The sequence below is a fragment of the Dromiciops gliroides genome, chromosome 4 (genome assembly GCF_019393635.1).
Source record: "Dromiciops gliroides isolate mDroGli1 chromosome 4, mDroGli1.pri, whole genome shotgun sequence".
Lineage (NCBI taxonomy): Eukaryota > Metazoa > Chordata > Mammalia > Microbiotheria > Microbiotheriidae > Dromiciops > Dromiciops gliroides.
This window is the reverse complement of record NC_057864.1, coordinates 147,026,066-147,039,756: the sequence shown is the minus strand read 5'-3', so window position 1 is coordinate 147,039,756 and position 13,691 is coordinate 147,026,066. Positions and strand designations below refer to the sequence as shown.

Genomic DNA, 13,691 nt, shown 5'->3' with positions numbered 1-13,691 from the left:
TTAGCAAGAGTTTAGACTTTTAAGTGTTTATTAAGGAGCATAAGAATTTGTTGAGGAGAGAGAAAGAGGCCAAGATTCTTTTATCTATCTATCTCAGGGAGCTAGCATCTCAGCTCCACTCAGACCAAGGTCTCGAGCAAAAAAGAGCTTGCTCACCCCTTCCTCCTCCTAGAAACCTCCTCTCCAATTGGAAACAGGGCCATCCACATCCACACAGCTCCAAGCTAATCAGTTGGTAGCTCTGATTGACAAGGCCCATAGGTGGTTCTATAGATGTAATTTCCAGATGCTAAAGTCACATGGTCTCTAAATCACATGCTTTCTCCTCATGGCAGAGCTTCCCTACAGTATCTCTCCAGTAGGGGGTGTAATTCCAATTATCACACCAGCAACTGAGTTAACATCTTTCCATCTAACCTCTCCCCTTGAAACCAGGTTTTTTTTTTTTTTAATCAAATAGTTAAGTTCCTATGGGTTAATTCTATAACTCTCCAAACAACCAGTCATAAACACATATTTATTAAGGAGCTATTATGTTTCAGACAGGCTGATAGTGGGGATACAAGTATAAAAAAAGAAATCCATACTGGGAATAGTGTTAAGCCCTAAGAATCTGGAGAGTGGCTGCTTTCTTCAATTACTTTTCTACTATTCTCAGCTCTCCCCTAATAGTCATGAACCTTTTCTCTCACACATTTTGGCTCTGTATTGGTTTATGCTATTCTGGGCACTTTCTTTCCCATGTGGAGGTAACTCATGTGGTAGAAAGAATCTTTGTTTTACACAGGCAAAGATGGTTGTCTATAAAGGGGGTACAAATAACGGGTAGCTAGGTGGTGCAGTGCATAAAGCACCTGCCCTGAATTTTGGAGGACCTGAGTTTAAAACTGGCCTCAAGGGCAGCTAGGTGGCACACTGGATAAAACACCAACCCTGGATTCAGGAGGACATGAGTTCAAATCCGGCCTCAGACACTTGACACTTATTAGCTGTGTGACCCTGGGCAAGTCACTTAACCCCAATTGCCTCACCCCCCCCAAAAAAAAACTGGCCTCAGGCACTTGACACTTACTAGCTGTGTGACCCTGGGCAAGTCTCACTGCCCAGCAAAAAAAAACACGGGGGGGGGGGCACAAATGTTCTCCTTAGGATTTGGTTGGTCCAGAGGTCTAGGATTTGAACCACTGGCATGGCTTCCTTGTTACTTGGGCATAAAAGCCCACCCTATGGGGATATAGGATGCTGGAGGTTTAACAGAATTCTCACTGCCATGCAAAAATGCCTTTCTGATTCAGCATTGCTTCCATGGTGAATGTGGAGGCAGAACAGGAGAGTGTCTTTTTAAAAAATTAATTATACAATTATAAATTGTAATATTTTGCTCCAAGTAAAGTAATTTTATTGCATTTTTACAAGCCACAAGTATTTCATTATATTCTAAATATAGACTTGAATCACTGGTTTGAGCTGTCTGGCCTAGAAATTTGATATTAATTTGTAGTTTTTAGTCCCAATAATATTGTGGTTCTCAAAGTTAAAGTAGGGGGAGGGAAATGAGGATAAAAGAGAAAGCATCTATCTCAGTCTATGTAAAACAACTGCTATTCCTACCAACTGGAGTCACAAAACTGGGCCATTCAGATACCCTATATCGGTTAGGGCTCCATCATCACTGCCGTCAGAATTGAAATCTCACCACAGGGACTCACCACTAGGCACATATTTGAGCTCACTGACTAGGTACACCAGCTGCAGCTGCCAGCTTCTATATGCCATCATAATCTTCACTCCTTAGGAGTGAATGAATACAAGTGAATAAATATGTAAAATATGGTCCATACAGAATATTTTCCCTTAATAATATGTTTGGGTTTACTAAATTTTCTTTACATTTGTATATGAAGTATTCCAAAAGTCTTAGTATAGTTTAAGCTTTAATAAGTTTAAAAATTTAATACTCATTAAATAATAATTTTATTTAAATAATAATCCAATAAAATAATTAATGTTATTTTATAATATTAATTTGATAATTTAGTTGTGTTTTTTTTAGTTCAAACATTTATTTTATTTTCCATTTACATATAAGGGTAGTTTTCAACATTCATTTTCATAAGATTTAGAGTTCTAAATTTTTCTCCCTCCCTCCCTCCCTTTCCTCCCCCTCCACAAGATCGCAATTAGGTTATATATGCACAATGCACAAGTGTTCTTTTTATCAGTTCTTTCTATAGGTGTGCATAGTAAGCTTCCTAATTAGTTCCTTGGGATTGTCTTGGATCATTGCACTGCTGAGAGTAGTTGTCATTCACAATTACTCATTGAATAATACTGCTGTCACTACACACAATGTCCTCCCAGCTCTGCTCACTTCACTATACATCGATGTTCATTAGTCTTTCAAGATTTTTTGGGGATCATCCTGTTTGTCATTTCCTGTAGCACAAGTCCATTCCACTACAATCATATAACACAGCTTTTTCCATTATTCCTCAACTGATGGACTTTCCCTTGATTCTCAATTCTTAGCATCCACCAAGAGTTGCAATAAATATTTTTTGTACAATTTTTCCCCCTTTTCTCTTTTTCATGATTACTATTGTTAACTGCTTCCCTTCCATCCTATTCCCTTCCCCATGATATTTATTCTATTATCCATCTTCTTTCATCTTATCACTCTTCAACAGGGAATTGTTTCTGTCTGTCCCCTCCTCCACTTTGCCCTTCCTTCTTTTGCCCCTCTCTCTTTATCCCTTTCCCCTCCTATTATCCTGCAGGGTTAGAGAGATTACTCCACCCAACTGAGTGTGTACATTATTCCCTCCTTGAGCCAATTCTAATGAGATTGAGGTCTTTGAGCCAATTCTGATGAGTGTTAGGCTCATTTACTGCCCAGATTAAATAGATTACTCCACCCATTTGGATGTGTCTATTAGTCCCTCCTTGAGGCAGCTCTGATGAGTTTAAGATCTTTGAGCCTTTTCTGATGAGTGTAAAATTCATTTACTGCCCTGTTCCTCTCCCATCTCTTCCCCTACTCTATAAGCCTTTTCCTGTTACTTTCATGTAGGATTTCACTTCTCCCCTTCCCCCTCACCCAATGAATTCCCTTCACCCCTCAATTTAACCCTAAAGACATTATTATCTAGCTAAGTGACAAAGTGGACAAATCATCACCCCTGGACCCAGGGGGATCCCAGCCAAAACCTGGCCTCAGACACAAGACAGTCGCCCACTGTACGACCCCAGGTATGTCCCCCAGGTCCAATTTTTTTTTTTATTGTTCTCGAGGGTTTTGTATTTGAAAGTCAAATTTGCCATTCAGTTCAGGTCTTTTCATCACAAATATCTGAAAGTCTTTTTCATTAAAGTCCCATTTTTTCCACTGAAAGATAACACTGAGTTTTGCTGGGTAGGTGATTCTTGGTTGTAATCCCATTTCCTTTGCCCTTTGGAATATCATATTCCATGCCCTCCGGTCCTTTAATGTAGAAGCTGCTAGATCTTGTGCTATCCTGACTGGGGCTCCACAGTACTTGAATTCTTTCTTTTTGGCAGCTTGCAATATTTTCTCCTTGACCTGAGAGCTCTGGAATTTGACTATAATATTCCTAGGAGTTTTCCTTTTGGGATCTCTTTCTGGAGGTAATCAGTGGATTCTTTCAATTTCTATTTTAGCTGCTTCTTCTAGAATTTCAGGGTAATTTTCCCTGAGAATATCTTGGAAGATGGTGTCTAAGCTCTTTCCTTGATCATGGTTTTCAGGTAGACCAATAATTTTCAAATGATCTCTCCTGGACCTATTTTCTAGGTCGGCAGTTTTTCCCAGAAGATATTTCACATTGCCCTCTATTTTTTTATTCATTTGGATTAGTTTTATTGTGTCTTGGTTTCTCATAAAGTCACTGGCTTCCATTTGTTCAACCCTAATTCTTAGGCAATTATTTTCATCAGAGAGCTTTTGTACCTCCTTTTCCATTTGACTTTTCAATCTGTTGACTTTTTTCTCATGTCTTTCCTGCATCACCCTCATTTCTCTTTCCATTTTTTTCCTCTACCTCTCTAACTTTATCTTCAAAGTCCTTTTTGAGCACCTCTATGGCCTAAGACCAATTTGTATTTTTCTTGGAAGCTTTAGATATAGGAGCCCTGATGTTGACATCTTCCTCTGAGGGTGCCCCTTGGTCTTCCTTGTTACTGAAGAAACTTTCTATGGTCCTCACCTTTCTCTGTCGGCTCATCTTGCCTTTCTTTTACTAGACTTTTAGCTCCTTAAAGTGGGGCACTGTTTCCAGGCTGCAGTATCCCAAGCTTAAGAAGTCCCAGGTGGTATGATTTAAGGAGAATCAGGTTCTTCCCTTACCCAGCCTGTTTCCTGGTCCTAGATGACCCCAGACCAACTTGCCAATCAACCAGCTTTGTGTGTTGTGGTTGTTAGCTCTGATGAGCCTGTGCCCCTCCCCCACCTGGGCCACTTCAACTCAAGCGTACCACCTGGTTCTCAGTAGGGGTGTAAAATCCCAGTTCTGCCTTAGCAACAGCATAGACCCCTGTAGTCTCTCCCCTGCCCAGGGCTCAGCCCACTCACCAGACTGTGAGCTTAGTTTCAGATGACACTGGTGCTTCAGCTGATTCAGAGGCTCTGGGGGTCTCCTTCTCTGGTGAGGACTTCCTTAGACTGGATCTGTGTCAGGGTGACTGTGGGGTTGGGCCCAACTCCTGTATCAGCACAGCAGCTCCCTCCTTCTGGCCTTCCAAGCCGTTCTTGGTTAGAAGATGATTTCAGCACATTCTTTGGTGAGTTTTGCTGCTCTGGGCATTTTCCTATGACCTTATTTGGATGTTTTTTGGAGCAATTGTGTCATGAGTTCAGGAGCTCACTGCCTTTCCTCCACCATCTTGGCTCTGCCCCCCAGAAGTCGATAATTTAGTTTTAATTAACTTAAACTACATTAGGACAGATGCGTAGCTGTATACATATGGATCCACTAGAGTCAGAGGTTAGGATGAAAAAAAAGTCTCTCTTGGAATTATGATTGAAATAGAAACATGGGGGGCAGCTAGATAGCACAGTGGATAGAACACCAGCCCTGGATTCAGGAGGACCTGAGTTCAAATCTGGCCTAAGACACTTGACACTTATTAGCTGTGTGACCCTGGGCAAGTCACTTAACTCTAATTGCCTCACCAAAAGAAAAGAAAAGAAATAGAAACATGGGTAGAATAGAAATGAGGAGGTTGGTTTACATTACTGCCCTGACAGCATGCATTCAAAGGTAAAAAGAAATGTACAGGACCTCTCTTCCCCAAATTAATTGGGGCTTTATTTATTTTGTAGACCCTCTCTCCTCATTTTCAGTCCTACCAATGAGCTCTATATATGAGATGTGTCAAATTCCTATAGATTTTGCCTGACAATATGTAAATGAGGCAACTACTCAGGTAGAGAGCTTGACTCATTTGTATGCCCTCTATTACTAAATATCTGTGATTCCTCCACCTCTCCCCCCTTTCTCCCTACAAGTGCAAGGAGAGTGAGGATTAAAGTTTACTTCCAAAAGCAATTCAAATCCTCTGAGATCCACACCTAAAAATGACCCCAAGTTTTAGAAGATCTGTACTGAAAACATGCCTTCAAATGGCTCAGTGGTCTTTACCCAAGTAACTTCAATTAACAAAATCCTTGATTCACATTCTTTCAGCTACTATAGTACATCACTGTTTAATCAGTCTCTCTCCTAGTGTTCACACAAATATTCTACTTCCTTTCTCCACACATAAAAACTCATTATCTGTCCAAATTGTATCGCAAAGTTAATGCCAAGGGCCAGCTTCCTAACATGCCTACTCCACTGATTACCCGCATCAGGAGAACATCCTGAGCATTCTTTTATAGCTCAGTGGGCAATTCATAACAACAGGCAGGCAGGAGGCATCTTTGACTCAGATATACAACTGTTTTCCTTATTAGCTCTAGCAGCACTCCGGAAGGAACAAAGATTATAAAAAGAATAAAAAACAGTGAAAGTGAGGGAGGCAAGAAAAAAAAGGTACAGGTAATACTAACAGAGGGCATACAAATGAGTCAAACTCTGTACCTGGCCAGTTGTGAAATTCCCTCAGGTCATTTACAAATGGGGAGGGCAAAATAGATGAGAGATTGACACATCTCAGATATGGTGCTATATTGGCAGAACTGAGAATGAGAAGGGAGGGTCTATGAAATAAAACCTCAACTGATTTGGGGAAGAGGAAATCAGTACCTTTCGTTTTACCTTCAAATGCATGCTGTCGGTACAGTAATATAAAGAAACCACCTCTTTCTATTTTCAACCATCATTCTTTCAGATGTGCTAGGCTAGAACTATAATCTACTGCATACATGCATTTATGGATGGACCACATTTAACATGCACATTCATTTTATATATGTTCCAGATATAATATATGCATATATAATGATCTGTAATATATAGTATATACACTGTGTACCTGCATTATGTACAGGAGTATATCTGCATATATTCTGTGTGTAGAAACACTATCCATTTCCAGGAGATTCCTATGTATACACATCTATGCAATGTTTATATATATGCACACATGTGTATATCACATATATATATAATGATATATTTTGAAGGTCTCTTAATAAAAAAAAATCCTATTTTTAAAGCAGCAAACAAAAGTTTCGTTTTTTTTTTTTTTTTTACAGAACTAATCAGCAATCATCACACAGTAAGAGAGGATCCCACTGACTGATTTGAGAGGCAATGTGGCAGAGTATATAGAAATCCAGCCTAGGATCCAAGATTGGATTCATATCCTACCTCTGAAACACACTGGCTCTATGGCTCTGGTTAAGTCACTCTACATATCACTGCTCCAGGCAATTCTTTAAGACTTTAAATTGCAGAAGAGCCCTAGTAAAGGAACTTCCCCACCCAGGAGTTCTCTATATCAATTCAATCCCAGATCTGGTAACCTTTTATGATCATAAACTGTAAGTGCTCTAAGGTAGACTCTGGGTGTTTGAAATGGACAGTTTGGGACCCCTATCTTGCCATTGTTTGGGTAAGTGACCATATTCAAAAGAACCAAGACTTCCTATTACTGAGCCTGCCACATCCAAATCTTTTGAGGGCCAGTACTTTTCTCTGCTGGCAGCTATGTGGTGCAGTAGATAGAGTGCCTGGCATGGAGTTAGAAAGACTCATTTTCCTGAGTTCAAATCTGTCCTCAGACACTTACAAACTGTGTGACCCTTGGGCAAGTCACTTAATCCAGTTTACCTCATTTTCCTCATCTGTGAAATGAGCTAGAGAAGGAAATGGCAAACCACTCCATTAGCCTTGCTAAGAAAACCCCAAATGAGGTCACAAAGAGTCAAATATGACTGAGCAACAACATCTCTGTATCTTCTGCATTCAGATTTGAGGGAACCAAATCACACTGAATGAAGGCATAACATTACTTGAAGGAAAAATGTTTAATGGTAAAAAACAAGGACTTTGGGACAAAATTTCTAGCTCATTACCAATATAAAAGTGCAAGAGAAAATTCCTAGATAATGAAAATATAAACTTTAACAATAATTCCTTTTTAAAAGGTCCCCTTATTTCTGAAAAAGATTACCCATTGGCACCTGACCTTGGCACAGAAGGGTAGAAGAGAAAAAGACTTGGCCTATGAGGTGGGGTGGGGGAGGGGGGTCATTAGGAGAGAAAGAGGAAGAGAAAGAGAGGTGGAGGGAGAGAGAGCAGAGAGAGAGAGAGAGAGACAGAGAGACAGAGAGACAGAGACAGAGATAGAAAGACACTGACAGAGACAGAGAAAGACAGAGAAAAGCGGGACCCAAAGAGAACCTTGCTTTCCTGATTGGCCAGAAAGGAAGAGAAAATGAACCAGAGCCCCTCCTGAAGAGGGGGTAGAGATGAGCATCAATTGAAGCTGAGTGAAGCCTCAATGCAAATACAAATCCTGAAAAAATTTAAAGTAATTACTACCAGGAGTTTAGGATACTATGGACTGAGAGAGAAAGAGAATGCAGGTTTGCCCTTTCATGGGAGATTTTCTTCCATTGTAGAGATAGCTGGGTTGGGGGCAGGGGAAGGGAGGATGGGGCGGGGTAAAGAGGGCAGAACAAGTGTTTGAAGGTTAGGGATGGGGGTCATTGAGAAACTTCAGGAAGTAGTCTCAGGACTATGGCTTTGTGGTTTGGGAGGTTGTTCTGAAAGTTGGGAGCTTGGTGAGGTGAGAGGGTGTTCTGGGAGTGAGCTCATAAGAGATTAGGGCTTGGGGAAGTCAGTGTGGGTGTGGCTTAGGGCAGAGCTTGGAAGCTACTGCAGAGTATTTAATTTGACATTAGAACAAAAGGACATAAAAATGGGTACAAGTGCAGCTGAGGTTTGCATGGATATGATACTGCACAGATATTATACATTTGGGGAGCAGTCAGTGGGAGACAGTTAAATGAGGAGAAAATGATGACGATAGTATTTATATGGTATTTTATGGTTTCAAAGCATTTTCCACATATCCCCTTTGATCCTCACAGCTCTGAGGGGTCAGTGTTTCTATTATTCCCATTGTATAGATCAGGAACAAGAAGTTGAGAGAGTTAAGTGACTTTTTCAGCATCACACAGATAGTTAATGTCTGAAGCAGGATTTGACCTTGTATCTTCCTAACTCTGAATTCAGCACTCTCTATTCATTGGCCTACTTAGATTTGTAGAAGAGGGTCCTAGTGATCCCATCCAGAAATATGCATCAGTATGAGGTGAGGAATTATGAAAAACTGTAAGATCAAATTCTACCCAGAGTCATGGGAATCTGAGTTCTCCCTGGTTTCAGGTTTGGGTGGAAACTATCAGAGGGGCACTGGATTACTCCAGCACTCAGTGACGTGACAACTACAACATACTGGGATATCAATAGAAGCAAAATCTGAATTAAATTAAGCTTTAACAAGTAGCTATAAATAGATAACAATTGAATGATTAATACATGCCTAATGCATGAGAAATATGGAAGGTACATAGCGCCCTCTACTGGTAATTTAAATAAACTAAGACTCCACTGTAGTAAAACAGCATATTTTCCCTCTGGGGTCTAGGAAATATGATATAAAGAAGGTCACGAGGAGGAGAAGGCTAGAGGGTGTTTCCTTCTTATATGTGATCTCCAAAATTGCTCTCAAGTGCATACATAACCCACAAACTAGTAGAGGAAAAAGACAGGGTAGAAACATTTATAGGAAGTGGGGCCAAAGGAGGTGGTTTGTATAAGAGATTGGGAACCAATGGATGGAAATTACAAGGAGGCAGATTTTGGTTCAGCATAAGGAAGACATTTCTAATAACAGATCCATCCAATAACAAAGCAGTCTTATCATCTTTTTTTCCCCCACAGAATTGCTCAATATTTTCTCTGCCTACTGGAACCATGATATAACAATGGCTAGCATTTATATAGCACTTTAAGGTTTTCAAAGTCCTTTACAAATATTATTTCACCTCATCTTTACAACAACCCTGGGAGATGGGTGCTATTATTACCTCCATTTTTAGAGATGAGAAAATTGAAGTAGAGAAAAGTGAAATGACTTGCCCAGAGTCATACAACTAATAATTATCTAAGGTGGGAATTGAACTCAGGACTTCCTAACTCCAGGTCCAATACTATATCCACTGCACTATCTAGCTGCCACACACAGTGGTGTAGGGGAGAGAGAGAGAGAGAGTGAGAGAGTGCACTGGAAATCAGGAGACTTGTTTAAGTATGAGCTTTACCACTTGGAGGGCACAGTTGTTGGTACAGTGGTTAGAGTGCTGGGCCTGGAGTCAGGAAGACTCATTTTCATGAGTTCAGGTCCAGCCTCAGATACTTACTAGCTGTGTGACCCTGGGTACTTAATCTTGTTTTCCTCAGTTTCCTCATTTGAAAATGAGCTGGAGAAGGAAATAGCAAAACACTCCAGTTATCTTTGCCAAGAAAACTCCAAATGGGGTCATGAAGAGTTGGATATGACTGAATAACAACAACCAGGTGGATGTGTGACCTTAAACAAATGCCTTGATTTTCTCTTTAATATGGAAAATTAAATTAGGATAAGTACATTTCTGATTGGAAGATAACCGGTATTTCCTGTGTGAGACATTTAAAATTCAAATATGTAAATACAGATTTTAGAAGTCTCTTATTGATATTCTACTCATTTAGGGCATATATATATGTATATACATATGTGTATATACACACATACAAATACATATATACACATATGTATACATATATGTATATATAACTGTTATTATTTATATTATTTTTTGTAGCTGGACCTGTGATCTCATTTTTGTTGAGAGTTTCTGGCAAGGAAAGTCCTTTTATGAAAGCAGATTAATACTTGTTTTGCCACTGATAGTCTAAGAGACAGTTGTCTTGGGTTCTGAAAAGAGAGAGAACTAAGTCAAATTTATAATAATACAAGTCATTCTCTAATTGATATATGGTCAAAGGATATAAACAGGCTTCAGATAAAGAAATCAAAGCTAGCTATAGTAATGTGGAAAATTTATCTAAGTCACTATTAATTAGATAAATGCAAATTAAACCAACTCTGAGGTACCATCTCTTACCTATCAGATTGGTTAGGGACAGCTAGGTGGCCCAGTGGATAGAGCACTCGCCCTGAAGTTGGACCTGAGTTCAAATCTCACCTCAGACACTTATTAGCTGTGAAACCCTGGGCAAGTCACTTAATCCCAATTGCCAGGGCCATCTCCAGTCATCCTGATATGTAGGTATGTATGTATGTATATCTCACCATTGGACCCAGAAGGCTCTGGAGGAGAGGGTGAGGTTGGTGACCTTGCACAGTCTTCCCTCACTTCAATCCTATTCGTTGCAAGTTATGACATTGCCCTGATGTCATGGTCCCCTTCAAGAACAAAGGGCACAAGACAACAATCAGATTGGCTAATATGACAGAAAAGGAAAATGGATATGGGAAAATTAAAGCACTAATGCACTGTTAGTGGAGTTGTGAACTGATCCAATTATTCTGGAGAGCAATTTGCAACTATGTCCAAGAGGCTAAAAAACTCTGAATACTATCTGACCCAGCAATACATTACTATGTCTGTATCCCAAAGAGATTTTTTTTAAAGGGAAAAGGACCCTGTACAAAAATATTTATAGCAGTTCTCTTTGTGGTGGCAAAGAATTGGAAATTGAAGTGATACCTCTGAATTGCGGAATGGCTGAACAATTTATTGTATATGATGATGGTGGAATACTATTATACTATAAGAAATGATGAGTAGAATGATTTCAGAAAAACCTGGAAAGACATATATGAACTGATGCAGAGTAAAGTGAGCAGAACCAGAACACTGTACACAACAGCAATATTGTACAATGATCAACAGTGAATGACTTAATAATTCTCAGCAATATAATGATGCAAGTAAATTCCAAAAAACAACAACAACCAAACAAATAAAAACTAATGATGAAAAATTCTATCTACCTCCAGATAAAGATTTGATGGAGTCTGAATGCAGATCAAGGCATACTATTTTTCACTTTCTTTACTTTTCCATGGTGGGTTTTTTTTGGGGTTTTTTTGGTCTGTGTTTTCTCTCACAATGTCACTAATATGGAAATAAGTTTTTCATGATTACACATATATAACCTATATAAAATTGCTTACCATCTCAGAAAAGGAAGAAGGGATGGAGGTGGGAGGGAGAGAAATTGTAACTCAAAATTTAAATAAAAACCATTGTTAAGAATTGTTACATGTAATTTGTTGTTACATGTAATTGGGAAAAAATAAAATATTATTTTTTTAAAGTTCCTAACTTCCCCCAAATCTCTCACAGAGATTTCTTTTTGCTGTCTGGTGAAGTCTATGGGCCCCTTGTCAGAATATTTTTATATACATATGATAGAAGACATAGGATTTCAAAGGAAATAAATTATATTGGAATGCAGTTATAAAAATGTTTTTTAAAAACAAGTTCATGGGGGGCAGCTAGGTGGCACAGTGGATAAGAGCACCGACCCTGGAGTCAGGAGGACCTGAGTCCAAATCTGACCTCAGACACTTAACACTTATTAGCTGTGTGACCTTGGGCAAGTCACTTAACCCCAATTGCCTCACTTAAAAAAAAAAAAGAGGGGGAAAAAAAACCCAACAAAAAACAAGTTCTTGGAACCTAGGTTGAAGAATCCATGTCATAGTCTTTTTCTCTCCAAAAAACTATCTATGCCCTGGCTACCCATGCCTCTCTGTCCCTTTTTTTTTTTTTCCGTCCCTTCTTTTGAACCTCCCCATATGTGGATGTCGTAGGTCTAGAAATTTCCAAGCTGGATACCTCCCTGACTGGCACCTCAAAGATAGGATACTAACCATATCCTAACTCTCCATATGAAACACCATTAGTTATGTCCTGATAAGTTGCCTTTAAGAGCAAGAAGCAGGAAATAGGAAAATAGGTGATTGTTTTCTCTGACCACACATATTGTTCAATTTCCTTTGCTTTTTAAAGATTGGATTAATGAACCACATTTTGTCATTTCTCAGAATTGATATATTTTTTTTTAACACAGGTTGGGTTTTATAAAGAGGGTATGTCAATTTCATAGTTTAAGAAATGTGTTCTTGGGGTAGTTAGTTCTAGCGCAGTGGATAGAGCACCAGCCCTGGAGTCAGGAGTACCTGGGTTCAAATCTGGCCTCAGACACTTAACACTTACTAGCTGTGTGACCCTGGGCAAGTCACTTAACCCCAATTGCCTCACTAAAAATAAAAAAATAAAAAATAAATGTGTTCTTATTAAGCCTTGGGTTGATATTTCTTTCAGACTGTCCCTAGATGCCTCCATTATCCTGTGTGTAATACACTCTGTGCAGGGAGAAAAGGCTCTCTACCTGCTTATGTCCTCCATATCCCATTTGCTGGAGTTTCACTCTCTCCCTTACCTGTGTCTCTCTGAGAATCTATTTTCATATAATGCTCTTTGAGTTCACAGGCTCAGAGGAGTTCATTTGACTCATAACCACAACCTCTGGTCTCTACTCAGAAGACCTGGTTTCAATTCTCCCTTCTGATGATTACTACCAGCAAGTCACTCAGTCTTCTGGCACCTTAGTTTCCTCAAGATAAGATGCAAGGAATTAGTACAATTGCCCAAAGTCAGATGAGTAGTTAGAATCAGAGTGATGATTTGAACACAGACCTTCTAATTTGTCATTATTCACCTTCCTATTTGCTCAGACCTTGAAAGTAACTTATACTACAAACATTACAGAAACATAGTAATTAAAGCTGATAGGAGTCTTTTTGTCTTATTTATCTCATCCTGAACATAAATTCTTGCTAAATGTCACATACCCTGTTCTTTCTATTCTTTCTACAGACTTCAGTTGAAAATATAGCTCTGCTTCTTACTTAAGAGTTTATGGGGGGGGGGCAGCTAGGTGGTGCAATGGATAAAGCACCAGCCCTGGATTCAGGAGGACCTGAGTTCAAATCAGGCCTCAGACACTTGACACTTACTAGCTGTGTGACCCTGGGCAAGTCACTTAACCCTCATTGCCCTGCAGAAAAGAAAAGAAAAGAAAAGAGTTTATGTGGTTCCACCAGTTGTACCAATGCTATGGTGAGGCAGCTGTGGCAGAGTG

General features: G+C 39.5%; 1 protein-coding gene across 1 annotated transcript in view; it reads right to left on the bottom strand.

Annotated features, from left to right (window-relative positions):
* PCNX2 (pecanex 2) overlaps positions 1-13,691 on the bottom strand; it is a 373,081-nt gene that overhangs the window by 289,594 nt on the left and 69,796 nt on the right. The window lies entirely within an intron of this gene.